Source organism: Clupea harengus, chromosome 15 (genome assembly GCF_900700415.2).
Source record: "Clupea harengus chromosome 15, Ch_v2.0.2, whole genome shotgun sequence".
Lineage (NCBI taxonomy): Eukaryota > Metazoa > Chordata > Actinopteri > Clupeiformes > Clupeidae > Clupea > Clupea harengus.
In genome coordinates, this window is record NC_045166.1 from 25,822,408 (window position 1) to 25,849,079 (window position 26,672).

Here is a 26,672-nt window from a genome sequence, read left to right on the forward strand (position 1 = left end):
ATATAAACGAATGTGTTGAGATAACAAACGTGTGTGGATCCAACTCAAACTGCACCAATTACAATGGAAGCTACAACTGTTCCTGCCTGAGTGGATATCAAGTGACCAGAGCAAACCAATCCATAAGTGTTGACAATCAGTGCACAGGTAAATGAAAACATAAATGCTTTAGGTGTCTATCTTTCAAAATTTTACCGGACCTTTTTTTTCAGTACAACATTGTTGACCTCATGGTTTTAGATGTGAATGAATGCCTTGAGACCCCATCGGTCTGTGGTCCAAACTCAGTCTGCAACAACACCATTGGAGACTACAACTGTACATGCTGGAGTGGATATAATGTCACTGATCCAAGTTTGAAGAGTAGTGCTAACAATACTTGTACAGGTAAGGTTGTTTTTACAAAGCATTGAAAGCACCTTGGCACATTGAAACACATTTTTCTGCTTGAGTAAGCTTCTTTTTTTCACTGTACCCCTTTTCAGATATAAACGAATGTGTTGAGATATCAAACGTGTGTGGATTCCAACTCCAACTGCACCAATTACAATGGAAGCTACAACTGTTCTTGTCTAAGTGGATATCAAGTGACCAAAGCAAACCAATCCATAAGTGTTGACAATCAGTGCACAGGTAAATTAAAACATGAATTCTTTAGGTGCCTATCTCTATGAATTTTCCTTGACCATTGTTTTCAATACAACATTGTTGACCTCATGGTTTTAGATGTGAATGAATGCCTTGAGACCCCATCGGTCTGTGGTCCAAACTCAGTCTGCAACAACACCATTGGAGACTACAACTGTACATGCTGGAGTGGATATAATGTCACTGATCCAAGTTTGAAGAGTAGTGTTAACAATCCTTGTACAGGTAAGGTTATTTTTACGAGGCATATAAAGCTATTGGCACGTTTGACACAGTTTTCTGCTTGAGTAGGCATTTTTTTTTCACGGTACCCTTTTTCAGATATAAACGAATGTGTTGAGATAACAAACGTGTGTGGATCCAACTCAAAATGCACCAATTACAATGGAAGCTACAACTGTTCTTGTCTAAGTGGATATCAAGTGACCAAAGCAAACCAATCCATAAGTGTTGACAATCAGTGCACAGGTAAATGAAAACATGAATTATTTAGGTGCCTATCTCTATGAATTTTCCTTGACCATTGTTTTCAATACAACATTGTTGACCTTATGGTTTTAGATGTGAATGAATGCCTCGAGACCCCATCGGTCTGTGGTCCAAACTCAGTCTGCAACAACACCATTGGAGACTACAACTGTACATGCTGGAGTGGATATAATGTCACTGATCCAAGTTTGAAGAGTAGTGCTAACAATACTTGTACAGGTAAGGTTATTTTTACGAGGCATATAAAGCTACTTGGCACGTTTGACACAGTTTTCTGCTTGAGTAAGCTTTTTTTTTAAATGGTACCCTTTTTCAGATATAAACGAATGTGTTGAGATACCAAACGTGTGTGGATCCAACTCAAACTGCACCAATTACAATGGAAGCTACAACTGTTCTTGTCTAAGTGGATATCAAGTGACCAAAGCAAACCAATCCATAAGTGTTGACAATCAGTGCACAGGTAAATGAAAACATGAATTATTTAGGTGCCTATCTCTATGAATTTTCCTTGACCATTGTTTTCAATACAACATTGTTGACCTTATGGTTTTAGATGTGAATGAATGCCTCGAGACCCCATCGGTCTGTGGTCCAAACTCAGTCTGCAACAACACCATTGGAGACTACAACTGTACATGCTGGAGTGGATATAATGTCACTGATCCAAGTTTGAAGAGTAGTGCTAACAATACTTGTACAGGTAAGGTTATTTTTACGAGGCATATAAAGCTACTTGGCACGTTTGACACAGTTTTCTGCTTGAGTAAGCTTTTTTTTTAAATGGTACCCTTTTTCAGATATAAACGAATGTGTTGAGATAACAAACGTGTGTGGATCCAACTCAAAATGCACCAATTACAATGGAAGCTACAACTGTTCTTGTCTAAGTGGATATCAAGTGACCAAAGCAAACCAATCCATAAGTGTTGACAATCAGTGCACAGGTAAATGAAAACATGAATTCTTTAGGTGCCTATCTCTATGAATTTTCCTTGACCATTGTTTTCAATACAACATTGTTGACCTTATGGTTTTAGATGTGAATGAATGCCTCGAGACCCCATCGGTCTGTGGTCCAAACTCAGTCTGCAACAACACCATTGGAGACTACAACTGTACATGCTGGAGTGGATATAATGTCACTGATCCAAGTTTGAAGAGTAGTGCTAACAATACTTGTACAGGTAAGGTTATTTTTACGAGGCATATAAAGCTACTTGGCACGTTTGACACAGTTTTCTGCTTGAGTAAGCTTTTTTTTAAATGGTACCCTTTTTCAGATATAAACGAATGTGTTGAGATACCAAACGTGTGTGGATCCAACTCAAACTGCGCAAATTACAATGGTGGCTACAACTGTACCTGCTTGAGTGGATTTCAGGTGACCAACGCAAGCCAATCCATACGTGATAGTAATCAGTGCACAGGTAAATAAATCTAAAGATACCCAAGACGCCAATTATTCTTTTAGATTCGACTGGCATTTTATTTTTCAATATAATGTTGTTCACCTCATGGTTTTAGATGTGAATGAATGTCTTGAGACCCCATCGGTCTGTGGTCCAAACTCAGTCTGCAACAACACCATTGGAGACTACAACTGTACATGCTGGAGTGGATATAATGTCACTGATCCAAGTTTGAAGAGTAGTGCTTACAATACTTGTACAGGTAAGGTTGTTTTTTTCAAAGCATTGAAAGCACTGGCACATCGGAACACATTTTTCTGCTTGAGTAAGCATTTTTTTTTACGGTACCCTTTTTCAGATATAAACGAATGTGTTGAGATACCAAACGTGTGTGGATCCAACTCAAACTGCACCAATTACAATGGAAGCTACAACTGTTCTTGTCTAAGTGGATATCAAGTGACTAAAGCAAACCAATCCATAAGTGTTGACAATCAGTGCACAGGTAAATAAAAACATTAATTCTTTAGGTGCCTATCTCTATGAATTTTCCTTGACCATTGTTTTCAATACAACATTGTTGACCTTATGGTTTTAGATGTGAATGAATGCCTTGAGACCCCATCGGTCTGTGGTCCAAACTCAGTCTGCAACAACACCATTGGAAACTACAACTGTACATGCTGGAGTGGATATAATGTCACTGATCCAAGTTTGAAGAGTAGTGTTAACAATCCCTGTACAGGTAAGGTTATTTTTACGAGGCATATAAAGCTACTTGGCACGTTTGACACAGTTTTCTGCTTGAGTAAGCATTTTTTTTAAATGGTACCCTTTTTTTCAGATACAAATGAATGTGTCGAGATACCAAACGTGTGTGGATCCAACTCAAACTGCGCAAATTACAATGGAGGCTACAACTGTTCTTGTCTGACTGGATATCAATTGACCAAAACAAACCAATCCTTAAGTGTTGATAATCAGTGCACAGGTAAATGAAAACATTAATGCTTTAGGTGTCATCTCTATGAATTTTACTTGACCATTATTTTCAATACAACATTGTTTACCTTATGGTTTTAGATGTGAATGAATGCCTTGAGACCCCATCGGTCTGTGGTCCAAACTCAGTCTGCAACAACACCATTGGAGACTACAACTGTACATGCTGGAGTGGATATAATGTCACTGATCCAAGTTTGAAGAGTAGTGCTAACAATACTTGTGCAGGTAAGATTATTTTCACGAGGCATATAAAGCAACTTGGCACATTTTCTGCTTGAGTAATCACTGTTTTAAGCAGTACACTTTTCAGACATAAACAAATGTGTTATTTATCAAACATTTGTGGACCGATGCATCCCACAAATGAATATAATCCATGCATTGGTAGACAAATGTACACAGTCACTAAGCATCATTTTCTTGAAGTTTTATGTATGGAGGAATTTGAACAATTATGTTGATAACCCTTGTACTGGGTAATGATGTTATTGGTTATGGCCATCAAATAACTCATGCAGAGCTTTAGCTATTCATGAAACTATCTGTCTCACTTCCTTGTGTTTCTCCTGATCTGACATTACTTCTAGAACTACTTCACTTCGAAGTTGAATTTGAGCTCAGCCAAACTTCTGGAATTGTGGATCAGCTACTGAACATTCTGAATAGCCTCTCATTGACTATAGATAACATATTTGAAATCACTGACGTTGATATCACAACAGGTAAGATTATTCTAGATTATATATGCATATGAATTTGAACGAAGGAGTATTTGGGTGCTTGTTATTATTACCTCACGGTTTTTTGTACCTGCCCATTTTGTGTTGAAACCACCCAATATCACCCACACAGACAGGTCTCTTCTTCCACAATTTTCTTTATTACTGATCATATGTGTATTGAAAATGTACTGAAATTCTATGAAGGATTCTCATACTTTTCTGTGACTTTTGCATGATCATAAATTGGACTTTTATTATTACCTTCCTAGTGTGTTCCCCCAATGACACCTCATATCAGTGCAGATGTGAAGATCAATTCTACTGGCCTTGTGACAAATGCCAGACTTATGGACATTGTGATGACATCATCAACAACACCTGTGGATGCATCAATGCCATTCCAGATGACAGACAGTATTGCCAGCCAAAAACAAGTAATACCATAAATGTATATTCTACTGTTACTGTTTGTAGATTTGACATTCATCTGAAGATATGCGTCTCACAGTTTAGCATTTCAACTGTCTTATTCTGCAAATATAAAGGTAGACAAAGGTTATTGCAGAATTTTGATCACATTTACCAGATAATAGCACTTAACAGTCGTAGGATCCCTACAGACCAATCTACAACGATATCAGTCTACACGTACTGTAGGTTGGTACAAATTATTAGTTTGATAGAGTCTAAATCTGAGACGTGCCGTAGGTAACATTGCCTTTAAGGTAAAGAAAGGTTTGAAAGGGTGCAGAAATGACAGAATTATTTTCACATTGAGAAGCGTTTCAATGTGAACGCCCCCTTAAAGGAATTTCCTTACATTCCTCATCCAAAACCTCTCATTCAGTCAATAGTAGTATTTTAAGCCCTGTATTTTGATTACATGACAGTTATGTTAGCATCTTGAAAACTATAAATTGCCAGATATTTTTTTTTGTCTGAAAACCAATGTCGAATAATATTTAAAACATATTTTACAACCTTTCTCCCTCTTTATTTGTCATCTCCTGTAATCTTACAGACTTGAGTGATTGTCCAGCGCCTATAGGTAAAGTACAGTTACTCATATATTTTTGCTAATTCTATTTAATGCACTTTGAAATGATTTAAAGTTTTGTAGGTAACACACATTCATCACTGAAACTTTTCACACAAAAAGGTGAATTAAATGGTTTCTTTTTGTATATCAGGAGAGCTAGACGTGGATGAATGCTTTAACAGTTCATCAATCTGTGGCCCAAACTCAGTCTGCAACAACACCATTGGAGACTACAACTGCACATGCTGGAGAGGATACCAAGTTACAAACACTAGTCAAAAAATAAGTGAAAGCAATCCTTGTACAGGTGAGCTGCTAAGATTTGAAAATAATCAATGTACTGCCCTTAAAGGTGCAGTCTGCGATTCTAATCTAATATACTTCAGTGAATTGCTTCTCATGGTCCTCTAGCTGTCTGTTCTGTGTGTCAGCTCAGAAAAACTCTTGTGTTCTTACACAGTCCTGGCTTTGTAAATGGGAAACAAACAAAGTAGCTGAGGCCAAGCCATACACTGGTCCAGCCAGTCAACACGTTGCTTCAGGAACACAGAAGAGCGAGGTGTCATTTGATTGGCTTTTGATCTGAAATATCAACAACCTTTTTCTAAAATGGCAGTCTGTTCCAGTCATAGGCGGAGATCACGGGGGGGACGGGGGGGACGTGTCCCCCCCTACCATAAAGTTGTCCCCCCCAACAATCATTGAAAACTATAAAAAAAAATTGATTTTTTGATTTTTTTTTTTTAAATAAAAATACGACGACACAAGCGGTGCTAATTATAGACGTAAAAAATTTGTTTTTTAAGTGTTGAAAAATCATGTTCCCCCTATTCCTCAAAGTGGTTTGGTTCACATGCTGTTTCCAAAGGGCAGGGCTACCGGCAGCTCCGTGTTTCAGTTAATCAGCCCAGTAGCCTACACGGTCAGATTGTCAGACTGTTTCCTCCTCTGTCGCTGCCGCTATGATACACGATATGTAAAGAGATTTACCTCATTCTCGAACGCAGAGTAAGAACATGTAAAGAAGAAGTTTTTTTCTAAACTCCATTTACGAAGTTCCAATCGAGATGCACAAGTATACATAAGCTTATTAATGGATTGGCATGACAACGTGAACGTTTGCCGATAACACACGCATGCCGGTAATTAAGACAGTTAAGATAGCTAGCTAGACAGTCTAGGACAATGTCCTGTCAGGGCAGGTTCATGCTAGTTAATAAACGTAGGTCTACATCTCAGTGCCTCTCCAGATTTGTTAAATTATCTGAAGTTAAATTAATGTCATCTTTTTCTGCGGTCCATAAACTATGCTGGTATTGTAATATGGAGTGACAGTGGCGTAGGAGGTAGAGCAGTCGTAGTGTAATCAAAAGGTTGCTAGTTCGATTCCCTGTTGAGCTGTTTTATAACTTATTTTGAGCATCAAGTTCTCTTGAACTTTGGACAGTGTTTGTCTGTGAATAGATATTTCGTGTTAGTACATTTAATGCTGTTTAGATAATTCTAAAATTACTTCGAATTTCTGTTTGTAAATGTGATAAGAGAATTAGGTATTTAGCAGTTTATGCTAGCTCTCGTGAAAGCAATTTTTTCATGTCCCCCCCCCCGGATTTACACTCTGAAATTTGACCATGTATTGTCCCCCCCTACAATGAAATGGGATCTCCGCCCCTGGTTCCAGTAATAGAGCAAGACCATATATGCTTGCATTATGTTAGAGACAAATATGTAGACTCACACAGTTTGTATAGGACTTAGCTAGCTTCTCCACAGTTCTCATCAACTAAAACTGGGTACAGTAAAAACGTAGGCATTATGCTAATCACTGCCAAACAACGAAGAAAATGGCTCAAATACAGAGATGCCAATGATCTTGGTAACTATCAGGCTCCGTTATCTCCCTTGTCTTCCACAGTCACAGCTGCCAAAAAGGCATTCTACTAACTATCTTTTACTTTTAAGAATTTCCTGAACCCTCCACTTCCGCCATCAGTAACCTCCTTCTCTGCTGATGACTTTGAACTTTCTTCACTGAAAAAGTCGCCACCAGTAGTGTGCAATGCCCCGATACCCCAACCCAGGTGTCTATGATTCTTCAATGTAGTCGTCCTACAACATGTCCTCTGGACCCCATTCCAGCCACCCTTCTCCAGTCTATCTTGTCTACAACTTTACCTGCTGTCACGCAAGTAGTCAATGTTTCACTCAGTTCAGGAAACTTTTCTACATCATTCCAACAATCTTGGATCATTGCTCTGCTTAAAAAGTTTCACTTAATCCATCTGATGTGAAGAATGATTGACCTGTCTGCCTACTTCCCTTCCAAGATTCTTGAAACGGTTGTCTTCAAGCAAGTTTCTGATTTGCTCTCTTAGAATTTGCTAGACCCTAAACAGTCTGGTTTTAAGAGGGGGCATTCTACAGAAACTGTTCTTTTATCTGTGACTCAAGCATTAAGAATAGCAAAAGCCTCTGCTCAGTAATCAGTTCTGATTTTACTAGACTTGTCAGAAGCCTTTGACACCATGACATCCACCTCTCTATGCTGTCAAAACTGGGAATTTCAAGGAAAATAAGCAGTTTCGTTGAATTGTACCTCAGTGGATGTTTATTTAGCGTGTCTTTGCAGATACAAGATTCAAAATGTCATCACCTCTCCACTCTTGTACTTCAGGGATCAATACTTGAACCCCTCCTATTTTCGATTTACACCACTTCTTTATGTGATATCATCCGTTCCCATGGATTCTCCTATCACTGTTATGTGGATGATACTCAACTGTACTTGTCCTTCCCCTGGATGACCGCACAATTTTTGCATACCTCGGTGATATTTCAGTTTGGATGAAGGACCGTCACCTTCAGCTCATGCTTTCAAAAACTGAGCTCCTGGTATTCCCAGCCAATCTGGTTATGCCACAAAATACTGAAATCCAACTTGGTTTATCTTCATTGACCCCAACTTATACTGCACAAAATGTGGGTGTTATGATTGATGACCAGCTTATTTCCTCTGAGCATGTAACTTCTGTCTCTTCAGTTCACACTCTATAACATTCAGAGGATGCGACCCTCTCTCATAAAATATGCAACACAACTTCTTGTGCAGCCACTGTTAAGACTATTGCACTGCAATTCTAGCGGGCATGCCTGCATGTGTGGTTGGACTTGCTGATGATTCAGAATGCGGTGGCGTTTGGTCTTTGATCAGCCAAAATGAACACATTTCTATTTATTTTATTATTACTATTATTATTATACTTATTATTATTATTATTAGTAGTAGTAGTAGTAGTAGTAGTAGTAGTATTAGTTGAAGTAATAAATGTTAGTTTCACTTCAATATGATGCATTATATTACTAATGCATTGTATGCATTTTTATATACATTTACATACATACATTCTTTTTTTAAAGAATAAATATAATATGAAGTATATTTTTACTATTGGTTTATTTTTGTTCAATGAAACCAGATATAAATGAATGTGTTTAAAAAACATTGTTGACCTTATGGTTTTAGATGTGAATGAATGCCTTGAGACCCCATCGGTCTGTGGTCCAAACTCAGTCTGCAACAACACCATTGGAGACTACAACTGTACATGCTGGAGTGGATATAATGTCACTGATCCAAGTTTGAAGAGTAGTGCTAACAATCCCTGTAGAGGAAAGGTTATTTTCACGAGACATATGAGGACCTTGGCACATTTGACAGAGTTTTCTGCTTGAGTAAGCATTTTTTTTTCACGGTACCCTTTTTCAGATATAAACGAATGTGTTGAGATATCAAACGTGTGTGGATTCAACTCCAACTGCACCAATTACAATGGAAGCTACAACTGTTCCTGCCTGAGTGGATATCAAGTGACCAGAGCAAACCAATCCATAAGTCTTAGCAATCAGTGCACAGGTAAATGAAAATATAAATGCTTTAGGTGTCTATCTTTCAAAATTTCACCAGACCTTTTTTCTCAGTACAATATTGTTGAACTCATGGTTTTAGATGTGAATGAATGCCTCGAGACCCCATCAATATGTGGTCCAAACTCAGTCTGCAACAACACCATTGGAGACTACAACTGTACATGCTGGAGTGGATATAATGTCACTGATCCAAGTTTGAAGAGTAGTGCTAACAATACTTGTACAGGTAAGGTTGTTTTTTCAAAGCATTGAAAGCACCTTGGCACATCGGAACACATTTTTCTGCTTGAGTAAGCATTTTTTTTTCACTGTACCCTTTTTCAGATATAAACGAATGTGTTGAGATATCAAACGTGTGTGGATTCAACTCCAACTGCACCAATTACAATGGAAGCTACAACTGTTCCTGCCTGAGTGGATATCAAGTGACGAGAGCAAACCAATCCATAAGTGTTAGCAATCAGTGCACAGGTAAATGAAAATATAAATGCTTTAGGTGTCTATCTTTCAAAATTTCACCAGACCTTTTTTCTCAGTACAATATTGTTGAACTCATTGTTTTAGATGTGAATGAATGCCTTGAGACCCCATCGGTCTGTGGTCCAAACTCAGTCTGCAACAACACCATTGGAGACTACAACTGTACATGCTGGAGTGGATATAATGTCACTGATCCAAGTTTGAAGAGTAGTGCTAACAATACTTGTACAGGTAAGGTTGTTTTTACAAAGCATTGAAAGCACCTTGGCACAACGAAACACATTTTTCTGCTTGAGTAAGCTTCTTATTTTCACTGTACCCTTTTTCAGATACAAACGAATGTGTTGAGATATCAAACGTGTGTGGATTCAACTCCAACTGCACCAATTACAATGGAAGCTACAACTGTTCCTGCCTGAGTGGATATCAAGTGACCAGAGCAAATCAATCCATAAGTCTTAGCAATCAGTGCACAGGTAAATTAAAATATAAATGCTTTAGGTATCTATCTTTCAAAATTTTACCGGACCTTTTTTTTCAGTAAAACATTGTTGAACTCTTGGTTTTAGATGTGAATGAATGCCTTGAGACCCCATCGGTCTGTGGTCCAAACTCAGTCTGCAACAACACCATTGGAGACTATAACTATACATGTTTGAGTGGATATCATGTCACAAACAATCATCTCAGGATTTGTGATGGCAATTCTTGTGCTTGTAAGGTTACACTAAAAGATGGTGACACACTTTAACTTTGTCAAGTCTGGTTTTCTGGAAATAGGAAATACGGCATAATAGACAAGGTATTGTAGCCCTTGGAGCAAAATTATCTTTTCTCTTGCTGTTTATTGAAAAACCACACACAGGAAGCAACCATTCAGGGACTGATATAGAAGACATGGAAGGCAGACTGATAGGAGGGGGTGTCCGGGACATCAGGACTCAGAGATGGAAGTTCAACAGTGTTTATTAGGAATCAGCCAGGGAACGGGGAAATGGGAACCAAATCAGGGGGGGGGGCAACCTTGGAGAACGCTCAAAAGATGAAAAGTGCAACGTAAACTAAAACACAAAAGTCTCTAATGCACCAAACCTGTAACACGCAATGGATCTCTAGGAATGAAGCACAACCCACAGAAGTTAGACTAGGAAAATACTTGAACTCAGAATATTATTTGACTGAAGGAAGACAGAGCACAAAATGGAAGGGATCTCTCAAGACCTGAAGTCGGAGCACGGGATTTGGGATTAATCTCTGGAGTAGTCGTCGGGAACAGGTTGCTTCTCGGAGGTTAGTCCTACTTTCAACGAGGCCAGACAGGGAAGTGAGGGGAGTAAGGACTTTATATAGTGCGTGTGACAGGTGCAGGCAATCGGAATTTGGGTGACCGTGAACGTGGTGCAGCTGGGAGAGTTGTAGTCGGACGGGGCGTGGCAGGGTCAGGGTCCAGCGCTGGCGTGACAGGGGGAAACCTGTCAAACTCTCAGACTCCATGCTACTATATCATCCTGAGGAAATGACATCTTAGTCCATATAATTGCGGATATTCCGTTTTTAACTTTCCGATCTATGCTGAAGATGTCATGTTCTAAAGTAACTGTAACAACTTTCCACAGCTAGGCTTACATTAATCTGTGAAATAAAAACGTGTTAAATTCTTACGTATTTCTTACTAACGTGTAGTACTGTGGCTCAACAAAATTTGCCAAAAAATGTTTTGGGGGTTCAGCTACCAGAGAGTAGCATGTTTCTCGTGGTGTTTCCTTCGTTGTCCCCAAACTGGGCCTTTGGCTGCAGTAGACAAACGGTCAGTGAGAGGCTTCACTTTCTCCATTCAAACCCTATGAAGTTGCTCCATCCACCTCACTTTTACTGTGAGTTCAACGCACCGCATGACGTCAGTTTCTGCCATATTGGATTTTCCATCATATTACATTTTTTTAAAAACTCATAATATAACATAAAAAACTCAAATATTTGTTCCAATCTACACCAAAACTGGCAGAGGTGATCTTCAGACCAAGCTTCACAAAGGTTTTTTTTAATTTATTTATTTATTTATTTTTAAGCATTTGCTCGTCACAGCCAATCTACATCGGTGGCTTTGCCGCCAAATAGGAAGTAATGTCGTATCCTCAGCAAACTTGGCAGATGGACAAATCATTCTTGTGTCTTGTAATCTGGTGGAAGGTCCCAAGGTTGACACATAGCAACTTGTCATGTCAACCTAATTGATGCAGCAGCCATTTGAGATTTTATGAAAAGGTTAATAAAATGTGCACAGCTCAGTTTCTTTTCCAATCTTCAACAAAATGATTAAAGATTGTCTTCAGACCAAACGTCACAAAACGTATTTGTTGGCTTTTTGATTTGTGAAAGGATTTGTTCTTCACAGCCAAGTGAAATTGAGGCGAAGCTACCAATAAGAAAGTGAGCTCATATCTTGGCCAAGCTTCAGTCAACTGACTTGAAATAGCATGAAACATATGTATAGCATTATGGGGCGAAACACATCACGCACTTGCACACACCAGGAAGAGCACAACTCCCCTTGCACGCTACAGTATTTTATGCATTGATGGGTTTAACACAATGGTATGTGGAATGATTCATGATATATGTTTCACTCTCCTTGCACTTCTATATCATTCTGAATATATCTATGATATTCTGAACCTTTTCAGATATAAATGAATGTGTTGAGATACAAAACCTGTGTGGATCCAACTCGAACTGTACCAATTACAATGGAAGCTACAACTGTTCCTGCCAGACTGGATATCAAGCAAGCTCTGCGAATCATCCCATAAGTGTCAGTAACCAGTGTACGGGTAAATAAATCTACTGATACACTTGCTAGACAGCAGAATTTCTCTTTATATCTGCCTGACATATTCATTTTAATGTATGTCTTTTTTCACCTTACATTTTCAGATGTGGATGAATGCCTTGAGACTCCATCAGCCTGTGGTCCAAACTCAGTCTGCAATAACACCATTGGAGACTACAACTGCACATGCCTGAGTGGATACAGTGTCAACAGTGTAAATGTACCAATTAGTGTTTACAATCCCTGCTCAGGTGAGTGTGAACACTGAAAAGCTGCTGAGTCTTTTTTTGTAGAGGTCATTAACGTAAATCCCTTATTATTTTGAATATGAGTATAAGCCCTCTTTGACCACTGCATATTGGTAATGAAGATTCAGTGTATTATTCTGTATTTAGATATACATGAATGTATGGAGACACCAAACCTGTGTGGTTCCAACTCAAACTGTACCAACAACAATGGAAGCTACAGCTGTTCCTGCTGGAGTGGATATCATGTGACGAATGCAAACTACCCCATAAGTGACAAGAACCTTTGCATTGGTAAATACAGTACAACGTACTCTTTATTTTCAGATTCAGATTTATATTTGAATGCTATGATTAGATTATACAGATGATTATACATTTTCACAATTATGTTTTTTCAGATGAATAACCTTTAAATACTTAAATGTTCAAATGAATTTCCTCAGATGTAAACGAATGCCTTCAAACACCATCAGTCTGTGGTCCACACTCAGTCTGCAACAACACCATTGGAGACTTCAACTGCTCATGCTTGATTGGATACCAGCCCATCAACTCCAATCTGCTGATAAATGAAAGTAATCCTTGCACAGGTTGGTTTTATTAATTAATTTATTTATTAATGCTGTGTTGCTGGTGGTTAAACAGAGGACATTTTATACGTTATATCATATGGTTGTTATTGCATTGAGCTACAATGCCATTGTAATGCTCGGTAACGTATCCTTGAACATCACATACTTGTCAAAGAATTTGACCATACCAATGTTTTTGATTTTGAAACATACCTTTCTGTTCAGATATAATTACTTTTTTTTTCTTAGATATAAATGAATGTGCTGAGATGCCAAACCTGTGTGGTCCCAACTCATATTGCACCAACATTAATGGAAGCTACAGTTGTTCCTGCTGGACTGGATATGAAGTGACAAATGCAAACAAGCCTATTAGTGTCTTGAATCCATGCAGAGGTAAACATAGATATAGAAATGAATAGGTACCTGTTGATCTAGCTAAGACTGCTTTGCATAACTTAGCATGAAAATGTACAATTTGCATAATTTTTAGATGTGAATGAATGCCTTGAGACCCCATTGGTCTGTGGACCAAACTCAGTCTGCAACAACACCATTGGAGACTACAACTGTACATGCTGGAGTGGATATAATGTCACTGATCCAAGTTTGAAAAGAAGTGTTAACAATCCCTGTACAGGTAAGGTTATTTTCACGAGGCATATAAAGCTACTTGGCACGTTTGACACAGTTTTCTGCTTGAGTAAGATTTTTTTAAATGATACCCTTTTTCAGATATAAACGAATGTGTTGAGATATCAAACGTGTGTGGATTCAACTCCAACTGCACCAATTACAATGGAAGCTACAACTGTTCCTGCCTGAGTGGATATCAAGTGACCAAAGCAAACCAATCCATGAGTGTTGACAATCAGTGCACAGGTAAATGAAAACATTAATTCTTTATGTTTCTATCTCTATGAATTTTACTTGACCATTGTTTTCAATACAACATTGTTGACCTTATGGTTTTAGATGTGAATGAATGCCTTGAGACCCCATCGGTCTGTGGTCCAAACTCAGTCTGCAACAACACCATTGGAGACTACAACTGTACATGCTGGAGTGGATATAATGTCACTGATCCAAGTTTGAAGAGTAGTGCTAACAATCCCTGTACAGGTAAGGTTGCATTAACCGGTGGCTGACATACTTCAACTCTATTAAGGCTTTTTTTCATGAAGTAAATATAAAAGAATTTGTTTAGAATCCCTTTTCTCTTTTTGACCCTTCTCAGATGTAAATGAATGCGTTGAGATGCCAAGCGTGTGTGGATCCAACTCAAACTGCACCAATTACAATGGAAGCTACAACTGTTCCTGCCTGAGTGGATATCAAGTGACCAAAGCAAACCAACCCATAAGTGCTAACAATCAGTGCACAGGTAAAATAATAAATATTATATAGAATATAGAATATAATCTGTACACATTAGATTTCCATATCTTGTGTATGGGCATCTGTGATGTATTCTGTTTTTTCAACGAAATATTTCTGATTTATATATTCAGATGCAGATGAATGTCTTCAGACATCACCCATCTGTGGTCCAAACTCAGTCTGCAACAACACCATTGGAGACTACAGCTGTGCATGCCAGAGTGGATATAATGTCACAAACACGAATCTCAGAATCAGTCATGCCAATCCTTGTACAGGTTAGGGTTTTTACAGACCTGTGTAAATTCAGTGTGTTTCATGTGTAGTGTGAATTGATGCTCTCAGATGTCTTCCAATCCACTTCTTTTGTATCCAACTTTAGATATAAACGAATGTGCTAAGATCCCAAAACTGTGTGGTCCCAACTCAAACTGCACCAATACCAATGGAAGCTACAGCTGCTCCTGCTGGACTCGATACCAAGTGACCAATGCAAAGCAGCCTATCAGTGGCAGTAATGAGTGCATTGGTAAATCTGCAAACTAATTATGTTTTATTTTATTTGGCTTGCCTGCTTTGGACTAAACTACAATAGTTCTGACATGCATTACTTTTTTAGATGTGAATGAATGCTTTGAGAACCCATCAGTCTGTGGTCCAAACTCAGTCTGCAACAACACCATTGGAGACTACAACTGTACATGCTGGAGTGGATATAATGTCACTGATCCAAGTTTGAAGAGTAGTGCTAACAATACTTGTACAGGTAAGGTTGTTTTTACAAAGCATTGAAAGCAATTGGCACATCGGAACACATTTTTCTGCTTGAGTAAGCATTTTTTTTTCACTGTACCCTTTTTCAGATATAAACGAATGTGTTGAGATATCAAACGTGTGTGGGTTCAACTCCAACTGCACCAATTACAATGGAAGCTATAACTGTTCCTGCCTGAGTGGATATCAAATGACCAGAGCAAACCAATCCATAAGTCTCAGCAATCAGTGCACAGGTAAATGAAAACATAAATGCTTTAGGTGTCTATCTTTCAAAATTTTACCGGACCTTTTTTTCAGTACAACATTGTTGAACTCATGGTTTTAGATGTGAATGAATGCCTTGAGATCCCATCGGTCTGTGGTCCAAACTCAGTCTGCAACAACACCATTGGAGACTACAACTGTACATGCTGGAGTGGATATAATGTCACTGATCCAAGTTTGAAGAGTAGTGCTAACAATACTTGTACAGGTAAGGTTGTTTTTACAAGTCATTGAAAGCACGTTTTCATGCGTAGCCATGTAGCTGCTTATATGGTCAACGACCTGTAACTTTAACGGATTTATCCTATACTGTTCAGATATCAATGAATGTACTGAGATGCCCAACCTATGTGGCCCCAACTCTGACTGCTTCAATAACATTGGAAGCTACAACTGTTCTTGTTGGAGTGGATATCAAGCAAGAAATTCAAGTGACCTCATAAGTGGCAGTAATCAATGCATAGGTACAGTCTTCTATATACAACTTTCTATGAGTAAAATGTCAACTGCATATCTACTTAAAAAAATGTAAAATTGTACTGCACTCATAACTCATTGTGGAATTTAATTGTTTTACTAAAATATTCAAAAATGTTTTAGATGTGGATGAATGTCTTCAGAATCCATCAATCTGTGGTCCAACCTCAGTCTGCAATAACACAGTCGGACACTACAACTGCTCATGTCTGAGTGGATACAGTGTCAACAGTGTAAATGTATCAATTAGTGCCTACAATCCCTGCTCAGGTTAGTGTGCTGTGAAGCTGATGCCTTTTCAACAGTCATGAGGACAATTCCATTTTTACTGTCAGCATGATTGTGGATACTATTATGACTACCCTCTCCTGCCATCACAAAGTTTACATGAAGATTTATCGTAATGTTTTTAGATATACATGAATGTATGGAGACACCAAATTTGTGCGGTCCCAACTCAATTTGTACCAACAACAATGGAAGCTACAACTGTTCCTGCTGGAGTGGATATCGTGTGGAGAATGCGAACTATCCCATAAGTGACAAGAACTTATGCATTGGTAAATATATTTAACTGGAGAATTAAATGGAGTGATATCTGATGCAATTTTAGGTGACACTTTGCCAAAACAGGCTTTTGCAGTGAATTATAATTTAATTGATAAAGGTTTATTATTAAGCATTACATTTCGTTGTGATTAAAGCCTACTACTCTGTTGTTCTAACATTCTGTATACATAATTAGGACAGTTTTGTGATTGATCCATAACTGCGTATGCATTATAATACATATTAATAAGTCATATGTATTTATAAATGAGCTAATTTGTGTCATACATCCTAATAATATATTTCTAGACGAGTGACCTAAAAAATATCTTGATACTCTTATTTTGTGTGGTTAGATGTGAATGAATGCCTTCAAACACCATCAGTTTGTGAACCAAACTCAGTCTGCAACAACACCATTGGACACTACAAATGCTCATGCATATATGGATACCAGGCCCTTAACTCAAGTCAGCTGATAAGTGAAAGCAATCCTTGTAGAGGTTGGTGAAAGAAATGTTTTCACCTCCACCTGTTTATGGATAGAGGTGTGTAGCACACAGTACTGTTGTTGCACACTTAGACGCACTTGTTGGTTAAACATGGTAGTGGAAGAGCAGGAATATTGAAGGGGAATTAATTGGTGTAAGTGTAGCTGGAATTATGGGTGGGTCACCGATGCAATTTGATGTGTACAGGTGACTGTATTATATGTCTTCGATGTCTTCCAATTCACTTCTTTTGTATCCAACTTTAGATATAAACGAATGTGCTAAGATCCCAAAACTGTGTGGTCCCAACTCAAACTGCACCAATACCAATGGAAGCTACAGCTGCTCCTGCTGGAGTGGATACCAAGTGACCAATGCAAAGCAGCCTATCAGTGGCACTAATGAGTGCATTGGTAAATCTGCAAACTAATTATGTTTCCTTTACTTTGGCTTGCCTACTTTGGACTAAACTACATTGGTTCTGACATGCATTACTTTTTTAGATGTGAATGAATGCCTTGAGACCCAAACAGTCTGTGGTCCGAACTCATTCTGCAACAACACCATTGGAGAATACAACTGTACATGCTGGAGTGGATATAATGTCACTGATCCAAGTCTGAAGAGTAGTGCTAACAATACTTGTACAGGTAAGGTTGCTTTTACAAAGCATTGAAAGCACCTTGGCACATCTGAAAACTATTTTCTGCTTCAGTAAGCATGTTTTCTCACGGTACCCTTTTTCAGATATAAACGAATGTGTTGAGATATCAAACGTGTGTGGATTCAACTCCAACTGCACCAATTACAATGGAAGCTACAACTGTTCCTGCCTGAGTGGATATCAAGCAAGCTCTGCGAATCATCCCATAAGTGTCAGTAACCAGTGTAGAGGTAAATAAATCTACTGATACTACTACTAGACAGCAGAATTTCTCTTTATATCTGCCTGACATATTCATTTTAATGTATGTCTTTTTTCACCTTACATTTTCAGATGTGGATGAATGCCTTGAGACTCCATCAGTCTGTGGTCCAAACTCAGTCTGCAACAACACAGTCGGACACTACAACTGCTCATGCCTGAGTGGATACAGTGTCAACAGTGTAAATGTACCCATCAGTGTTTACAATCCCTGCACAGGTTAGTGTGAACACTGAAAAGCTGCTGAGTCTTTTTTTGTAGAGGTCATTAACGTAAATCCCTTATTATTTTGAATATGAGTATAAGCCCTCTTTGACCACTGCATATTGGTAATGAAGATTCAGTGTATTATTCTGTATTTAGATATACATGAATGTATGGAGACACCAAACCTGTGTGGTTCCAACTCAAACTGTACCAACAACAATGGAAGCTACAGCTGTTCCTGCTGGAGTGGATATCATGTGACGAATGCAGACTACCCCATAAGTGACAAGAACCTTTGCATTGGTAAATACAGTACAACGTACTCTTTATTTTCAGATTCAAATTTATATTTGAATGCTATGATTAGATTAAACAGATGATTATACATTTTCACAATTATGTTTTTTCAGATGAATAACCTTTAAATACTTAAATGTTCAAATGAATTTCCTCAGATGTAAACGAATGCCTTCAAACACCATCAGTCTGTGGTCCAAACTCAGTCTGCAACAACACCATTGGAGACTTCAACTGCTCATGCTTGATTGGATACCAGCCCATCAACTCCAATCTGCTGATAAATGAAAGTAATCCTTGCACAGGTTGGTTTTATTAATTAATTAATTTATTAATGCTGTGTTGCTGGTGGTTAAACAGAGGACATTTTATAAGTTATATATCATATGGTTGTTATTGCATTGAGCTACAATGCCATTGTAATGCTCGGTAACATATCCTTGAACATCACATACTTGTCAAAGAATTTTTCCATACCAATGTTTTTGATTTTGAAACATACCTTTCTGTTCAGATATAATAACTTTTTTTTTCTTAGATATAAATGAATGTGCTGAGATGCCAAACCTGTGTGGTCCCAACTCATATTGCACCAACATTAATGGAAGCTACAGTTGTTCCTGCTGGACTGGATATGAAGTGACAAATGCAAACAAGCCTATTAGTGTCTTGAATCCATGCAGAGGTAAACATAGATATATAAATGAATAGGTACCTGTTGATCTAGCTAAGACTGCTTTACATAACTTACCATAAAAAATGTACAATTGGCATAATTTTTAGATGTGAATGAATGCCTTGAGACCCCATCGGTCTGTGGACCAAACTCAGTCTGCAACAACACCATTGGAGACTACAACTGTACATGCTGGAGTGGATATAATGTCACTGATCCAAGTTTGAAGAGTAGTGCTAACAATCCCTGTACAGGTAAGGTTATTTTCACGAGGCATATAAAGCTACTTGGCACGTTTGACACAGTTTTCTGCTTGAGTAAGCTTTTTTTTAAATGATACCCTTTTTCAGATATAAACGAATGTGTTGAGATATCAAACGTGTGTGGATTCAACTCCAACTGCACCAATTACAATGGAAGCTACAACTGTTCCTGCCTGAGTGGATATCAAGTGACCAAAGCAAACCAATCCATAAGTGTTGACAATCAGTGCACAGGTAAATGAAAACATTAATTCTTTAGGTTTGTATCTCTATGAATTTTACTTGACCATTGTTTTCAATACAACATTGTTGACCTTATGGTTTTAGATGTGAATGAATGCCTTGAGACCCCATCGGTCTGTGGTCCAAACTCAGTCTGCAACAACACCATTGGAGACTACAACTGTACATGCTGGAGTGGATATAATGTCACTGATCCAAGTTTGAAGAGTAGTGCTAACAATCCCTGTGCAGGTAAGATTACATTAATTGGTGGCTGACATACTTCGACACTATTAATCTTGTTTTTTTTTAAAAAGTAATTATAAAAGCATTTGTTTAGAATCCCTTTTCTCTTTTTGACCCTTCTCAGATGTAAATGAATGTGTTGAGATGCCAAGCGTGTGTGGATCCAACTCAAACTGCACCAATTACAATGGAAGCTACAACTGTTCCTGCCTGAGTGGATATCAAGTGACCAAAGCAAACCAACCCATAAGTGCTAACAATCAGTGCACAGGTAAAATAATAAATATTATATAGAATATAGAATATAATCTGTACACATTAGATTTCCATATCTTGTGTATGGGCATCTGTGATGTATTCTGTTTTTTCAACGAAATATTTCTGATTTATATATTCAGATGCAGATGAATGTCTTCAGACATCACCCATCTGTGGTCCAAACTCAGTCTGCAACAACACCATTGGAGACTACAGCTGTGCATGCCAGAGTGGATATAATGTCACAAACACGAATCTCAGAATCAGTCATGCCAATCCTTGTACAGGTTAGGGTTTTTTACAGACCTGTGTAAATTCAGTGTGTTTGATGTGTAGTCTGAATTGATGCACTTTGATGTCTTCCAATTCACTTCTTTTGTATCCAACTTTAGATATAAATGAATGTGCTAAGATCCCAAAACTGTGTGGTCCCAACTCAAACTGCACCAATACCAATGGAAGCTACAGCTGCTCCTGCTGGAGTGGATACCAAGTGACCAATGCAAAGCAGCCTATCAGTGGCAGTAATGAGTGCATTGGTAAATCTGCAAACTAATTATGTTTCCTTTACTTTGGCTTGCCTGCTTTGGGCTAAACTACAATAGTTCTGACATGCATTACTTTTTTAGATGTGAATGAATGTCTTCAGACACCATCAGTCTGTGGTCCAAACTCAGTCTGCAACAACACCAATGGAAACTATATTTGCTCATGCCTGAGTGGATACCGTGTTACCAACAATAATAATTCCTGCATAGGTAAGTGCAAACTGCAGACAGTTTTAGACAACAGCAATAATCCAAACAGATTTTGAGTAAAGTACGTTTTCATGTGTAGCTATGTAGCTGCTTAGATTGTCAACCACCTGTAACTTTAACGGATTTATCCTATACTGTTCAGATATCAATGAATGTACTGAGATGCCCAACCTATGTGGCCCCAACTCTGACTGCTTCAATAACATTGGAAGCTACAACTGTTCTTGTTGGAGTGGATATCAAGCAAGAAATTCAAGTGACCTCATAAGTGGCAGTAATCAATGCATAGGTAGAGTCTTCTATATATGGGAAATGTACAACTTTCTTTGAGTAATATGTCAACTGCATATCTACTTAAACATTTTTTAAATTGTACTGCACTCATGACTCATTGTGGAATTTAATTGTGTTTTACTAAAGTATTCTAAAATGTTTTAGATGTGGACGAATGTCTTCAGACTCCATCAATCTGTGGTCCAACCTCAGTCTGCAATAACACAGTCGGACACTACAACTGCTCATGTCTGAGTGGATACAGTGTCAACAGTGTAAATGTGCCAATTAGTGTTTACAATCCCTGCACAGGTGAGTGTGCTGTGAAGCTGATGTCTTTTCATCAGTCATGAGGACAATTTCATTTTTACTGTCAGCATGATTGTGGATACTATTATGACTACCCTCTCCTGCCAACACAAAGTTTACATGAAGATTTATCGTAATGTTTTTAGATATACATGAATGTATGGAGACACCACATTTGTGCGGTCCCAACTCAATTTGTACCAACAACAATGGAAGCTACAACTGTTCCTGCTGGAGTGGATATCGTGTGGAGAATGCGAACTATCCCATAAGTGACAAGAACCTATGCATTGGTAAATATATTTTTTACTGGAGAATTAAATGGAGTGAGATCTGATGACGGTTGACACTTTGCCTAAACAGGCTTTTGCAGTGAATAATAATTTAATTGATAAAGGTTTATTATTATTATTGTTATTATTTTTATTATGCACATTTAAACAGTGTTTAAAAAGAGCCATCACATGAAACATGAAACATTAAAATGTTCAATGCTGAAATGTTAACATAATGCATTACAATAAATTTTTACCTGCTCAAAACATAAGAGGTATAATTACTCTTCTGACTTGTTGATGGGAATAATTCTAGTAAGATTTTAAATGTGTTTACGTTTTGAAAAACGTTTCCAGATATAGATGAATGTGGGGAGGTTTCAGGCCTGTGTGGGCCAAACTCTATGTGCTCCAACAACAATGGAAGCTACAGCTGCTCTTGCCAGAGTGGATATCAAGGCACAAATACAAGCAACCCTATAGATAACAGTAATGAATGCAAAGGTAAATGGCTTTCAAAATAGTTATACCATACTGGGTAAGAAAACTGTGCTAAATGGTCAACAATAGTTACAGTCATTGCGTTTCTACTACTTGTAATAGTTGTTATAACTATTAAAAGGGAGAGCTAGCGTAATGGTGGATTTCATGTGATCTCAAAAAAGAATTATCCCGAAAACTGTAAGTCAAACACCACATAACTGATTTCTTGTGATATACACCAGTAGCTTTAGGTGTCTGAGGGGGCATCTGGGGACATCCCAGATACTATCTCCATTAGGCATTTCAAGACCTTGGCCAGTTACATGCTTCTTAGCTTGATGGATGAACTAGTGAAATACATTTTGTCAACACAGCTTTTTCTCCTGGAGTGGCTATCAAGTAAAGTCTGGTGTATGAATGAAACACATTGTCTGAATTAGCATAACTATTGCCAATAATGATGCTTTCTGTTGTTTAGATGTTGATGAATGTCTCCAGAAGTCCTCAATATGTGGTCCAAAGTCAGTTTGCAACAACAGTGTTGGCAGCTACAGGTGTTTGTGTCAGAGTGGATATCGTGCTAAAAATGCCAGTCGGGTGCTTAGTGAGCAGAACGCCTGTGAAGGTGAGGTTTCATAAGAGGTATTATTACTCTTCTGACTTATTGATGGGAATAATTCTAGTAAGATTTGAAATGTGTTTAATTTTTGAAAAATGTTTCATTACTTTATTTACTTCATAAAAAAACTCATTGTGGAATTTAATTGTGTTTTACTAAAGTATTCTAAACTGTTTTAGATGTGGACGAATGTCTTCAGACTCCATCAGTCTGTGGTGAAAACTCAGTCTGCAATAACACAGTCGGACACTACAACTGCTCATGTCTGAGTGGATACAGTGTCAACAGTGTAAATGTATCAATTAGTGCCTACAATCCCTGCACAGGTGAGTGTGCTGTGAAGCTGATGTCTTTTCATCAGTCATGAGTACAATTCCATTTTTACTGTCAGCATGATTGTGGATACTATTATGATTACCCTCTCCTGCCAACACACAGTTTACATGAAGATTTATCGTAATGTTTTTAGATATACATGAATGTATGGAGACACCAAATTTGTGCGGTCCCAACTCAATTTGTACCAACAACAATGGAAGCTACAGCTGTTCCTGCTGGAGTGGCTATCGTGTGGAGAATGCAAACTATCCCATAAGTGACAAGAACCTCTGCATTGGTAAATATATTTTTTACTGGAGAATTAAATGGAGTGAGATCTGATGACGGTTGACACTTTGCCTAAACAGGCTTTTGCAGTGAATAATAATTTAATTGATAAAGGTTTATTATTATTATTGTTATTATTTTTATTATGCACATTTAAACAGTGTTTAAAAAGAGCCATCACATGAAACATGAAACATTAAAATGTTCAATGCTGAAATGTTAACATAATGCATTACAATACATTTTTACCTGCTCAAAACATAAGAGGTATAATTACTCTTCTGACTTGTTGATGGGAATAATTCTAGTAAGATTTTAAATGTGTTTACGTTTTGAAAAACGTTTCCAGATATAGATGAATGTGTGGAGGTTTCAGGCATGTGTGGGCCAAACTCTGTGTGCTCCAACAACAATGGAAGCTACAGCTGCTCTTGCCAGAGTGGATATCAAGGCACAAATACAAGCAAACCTATAGATAACAGTAATGAATGCAAAGGTAAATGGCTTTCAAAATAGTTATACCATACTGGGTAAGAAAACTGTGCTAAATGGTCAACAATAGTTACAGTCATTGCGTTTCTACTACTTGTAATAGTTGTTATAACTATTAAAAGGGAGAGCTAGCGTAATGGTGGATTTCATGTGATCTCAAAAAAGAATTTTCCAGAAAACTGTAAGTCAAACACCACATAACTGATTTCTTGTGATGTACACCAGTAGCTTTAGGTGTCTGAGGGGGCATCTGGGGACATCCCAGATACTATCTCCATTAGGCATTTCAAGACCTTGGCCAGTTACATGCTTCTTAGCTTGATGGATGAACTAGTGAAATACATTTTGTCAACACAGCTTTTTCTCCTGGAGTGGCTATCAAGTAAAGTCTGGTGTATGAATGAAACAGATTGTCTGAATTAGCATAACTATTGCCAATAATGATGCTTTCTGTTGTTTAGATGTTGATGAATGTCTCCAGAAGTCCTCAATATGTGGTCCAAAGTCAGTTTGCAACAACAGTGTTGGCAGCTACAGGTGTTTGTGTCAGAGTGGATATCGTGCTAAAAATGCCAGTCGGGTGCTTAGTGAGCAGAACGCCTGTGAAGGTGAGGTTTCATAAGAGGTATTATTACTCTTCTGACTTGTTGATGGGAATAATTCTAGTAAGATTTGAAATGTGTTTAATTTTTGAAAAACGTTTCATTACTTTATTTACTTAATAAAAAAACTAATTGTGGAATTGAATTGTGTTTTACTAAAGTATTCTAAACTGTTTTAGATGTGGACGAATGTCTTCAGACTCCATCAGCCTGTGGTCCAAACTCAGTCTGCAATAACACAGTCGGACACTACAACTGCTCATGCCTGAGTGGATACAGTGTCAACAGTGTAAATGTGCCAATTAGTGTTTACAATCCCTGCACAGGTTAGTGTGCTGTGAAGCTGATGCCTTTTCATCAGTCATGAGTACAATTCCATTTTTACTGTCAGCATGATTGTGGATACTATTATGATTACCCTCTCCTGCCAACACAAAGTTTACATGAAGATTTATCGTAATGTTTTTAGATATACATGAATGTATGGAAACACCACATTTGTGCGGTCCCAACTCAATTTGTACCAACAACAATGGAAGCTACAACTGTTCCTGCTGGAGTGGATATCGTGTGGAGAATGCAAACTATCCCATAAGTGACAAGAACCTCTGCATTGGTAAATATAATTTTTACTGGAGAATTAAATGGAGTGAGATCTGATGACGGTTGACACTTTGCCTAAACAGGCTTTTGCAGTGAATAATAATTTAATTGATAAAGGTTTATTATTATTATTGTTATTATTTTTATTATGCACATTTAAACAGTGTTTAAAAAGAGCCATCACATGAAACATGAAACATTAAAATGTTCAATGCTGAAATGTTAACATAATGCATTACAATACATTTTACCTGCTCAAAGCAAAAGAGGTATAATTACTCTTCTGACTTGTTGATGGGAATAATTCTAGTAAGATTTTAAATGTGTTTACGTTTTGAAAAACGTTTCCAGATATAGATGAATGTGTGGAGGTTTCAGGCCTGTGTGGGCCAAACTCTATGTGCTCCAACAACAATGGAAGCTACAGCTGCTCTTGCCAGAGTGGATATCAAGGCACAAATACAAGCAAACCTATAGATAACAGTAATGAATGCAAAGGTAAATGGCTTTCAAAATAGTTATAACATACTGGGTAAGAAAACTGTGCTAAATGGTCAACAATAGTTACAGTCATTGCGTAATGGCGAATTTCATGTGATCTCAAAACAGAATTATTGAGAAAACTGTGAGTCAAAAACCACATAACTGATTTATTGTGATGTACAGCTACCTAAACTAAGTCTCTGCACTGATTTTGGATCAGAAGTGTGTTTTACTTCGTAGGTCTTGTATTCTGGCCTCACGGACTGGAAAGCAAATGGCATGGCTTAGAAAGCTGGTAGTCTTAGCCTTAATCATCTAACCATGTAGTTGTTTGCTATCTGATATCTCCCCAAAAGGTGTATGGATAGAAAGCCAAACATATACAGTACAACAGCAAATTGACCGTAATTCTAGTAAGATGTTTTTTTTACTTTTCCAGATATAGATGAATGTGTGGTTTCAGGCCTGTGTGGGCCAAACTCTGTGTGCTCCAACAACAATGGAAGCTACAGCTGCTCTTGCCAGAGTGGATATCTGGTGAATGACATGAGTTTGACAGTCAGTGAAAGTAATCCCTGCACAGGTCAGTTTGTTCACATGGAAAGCTAAAGTCTGCCTTTATCCATCTACAACTGCTGCCTCTACAACAACAGATACATAATCACACCTATAAATGCACCTTACCTTACATTTGCACCTACAATTACATGTGAACCTACATCTACATCCATATGTACACATATAAACACGTATAAACATATA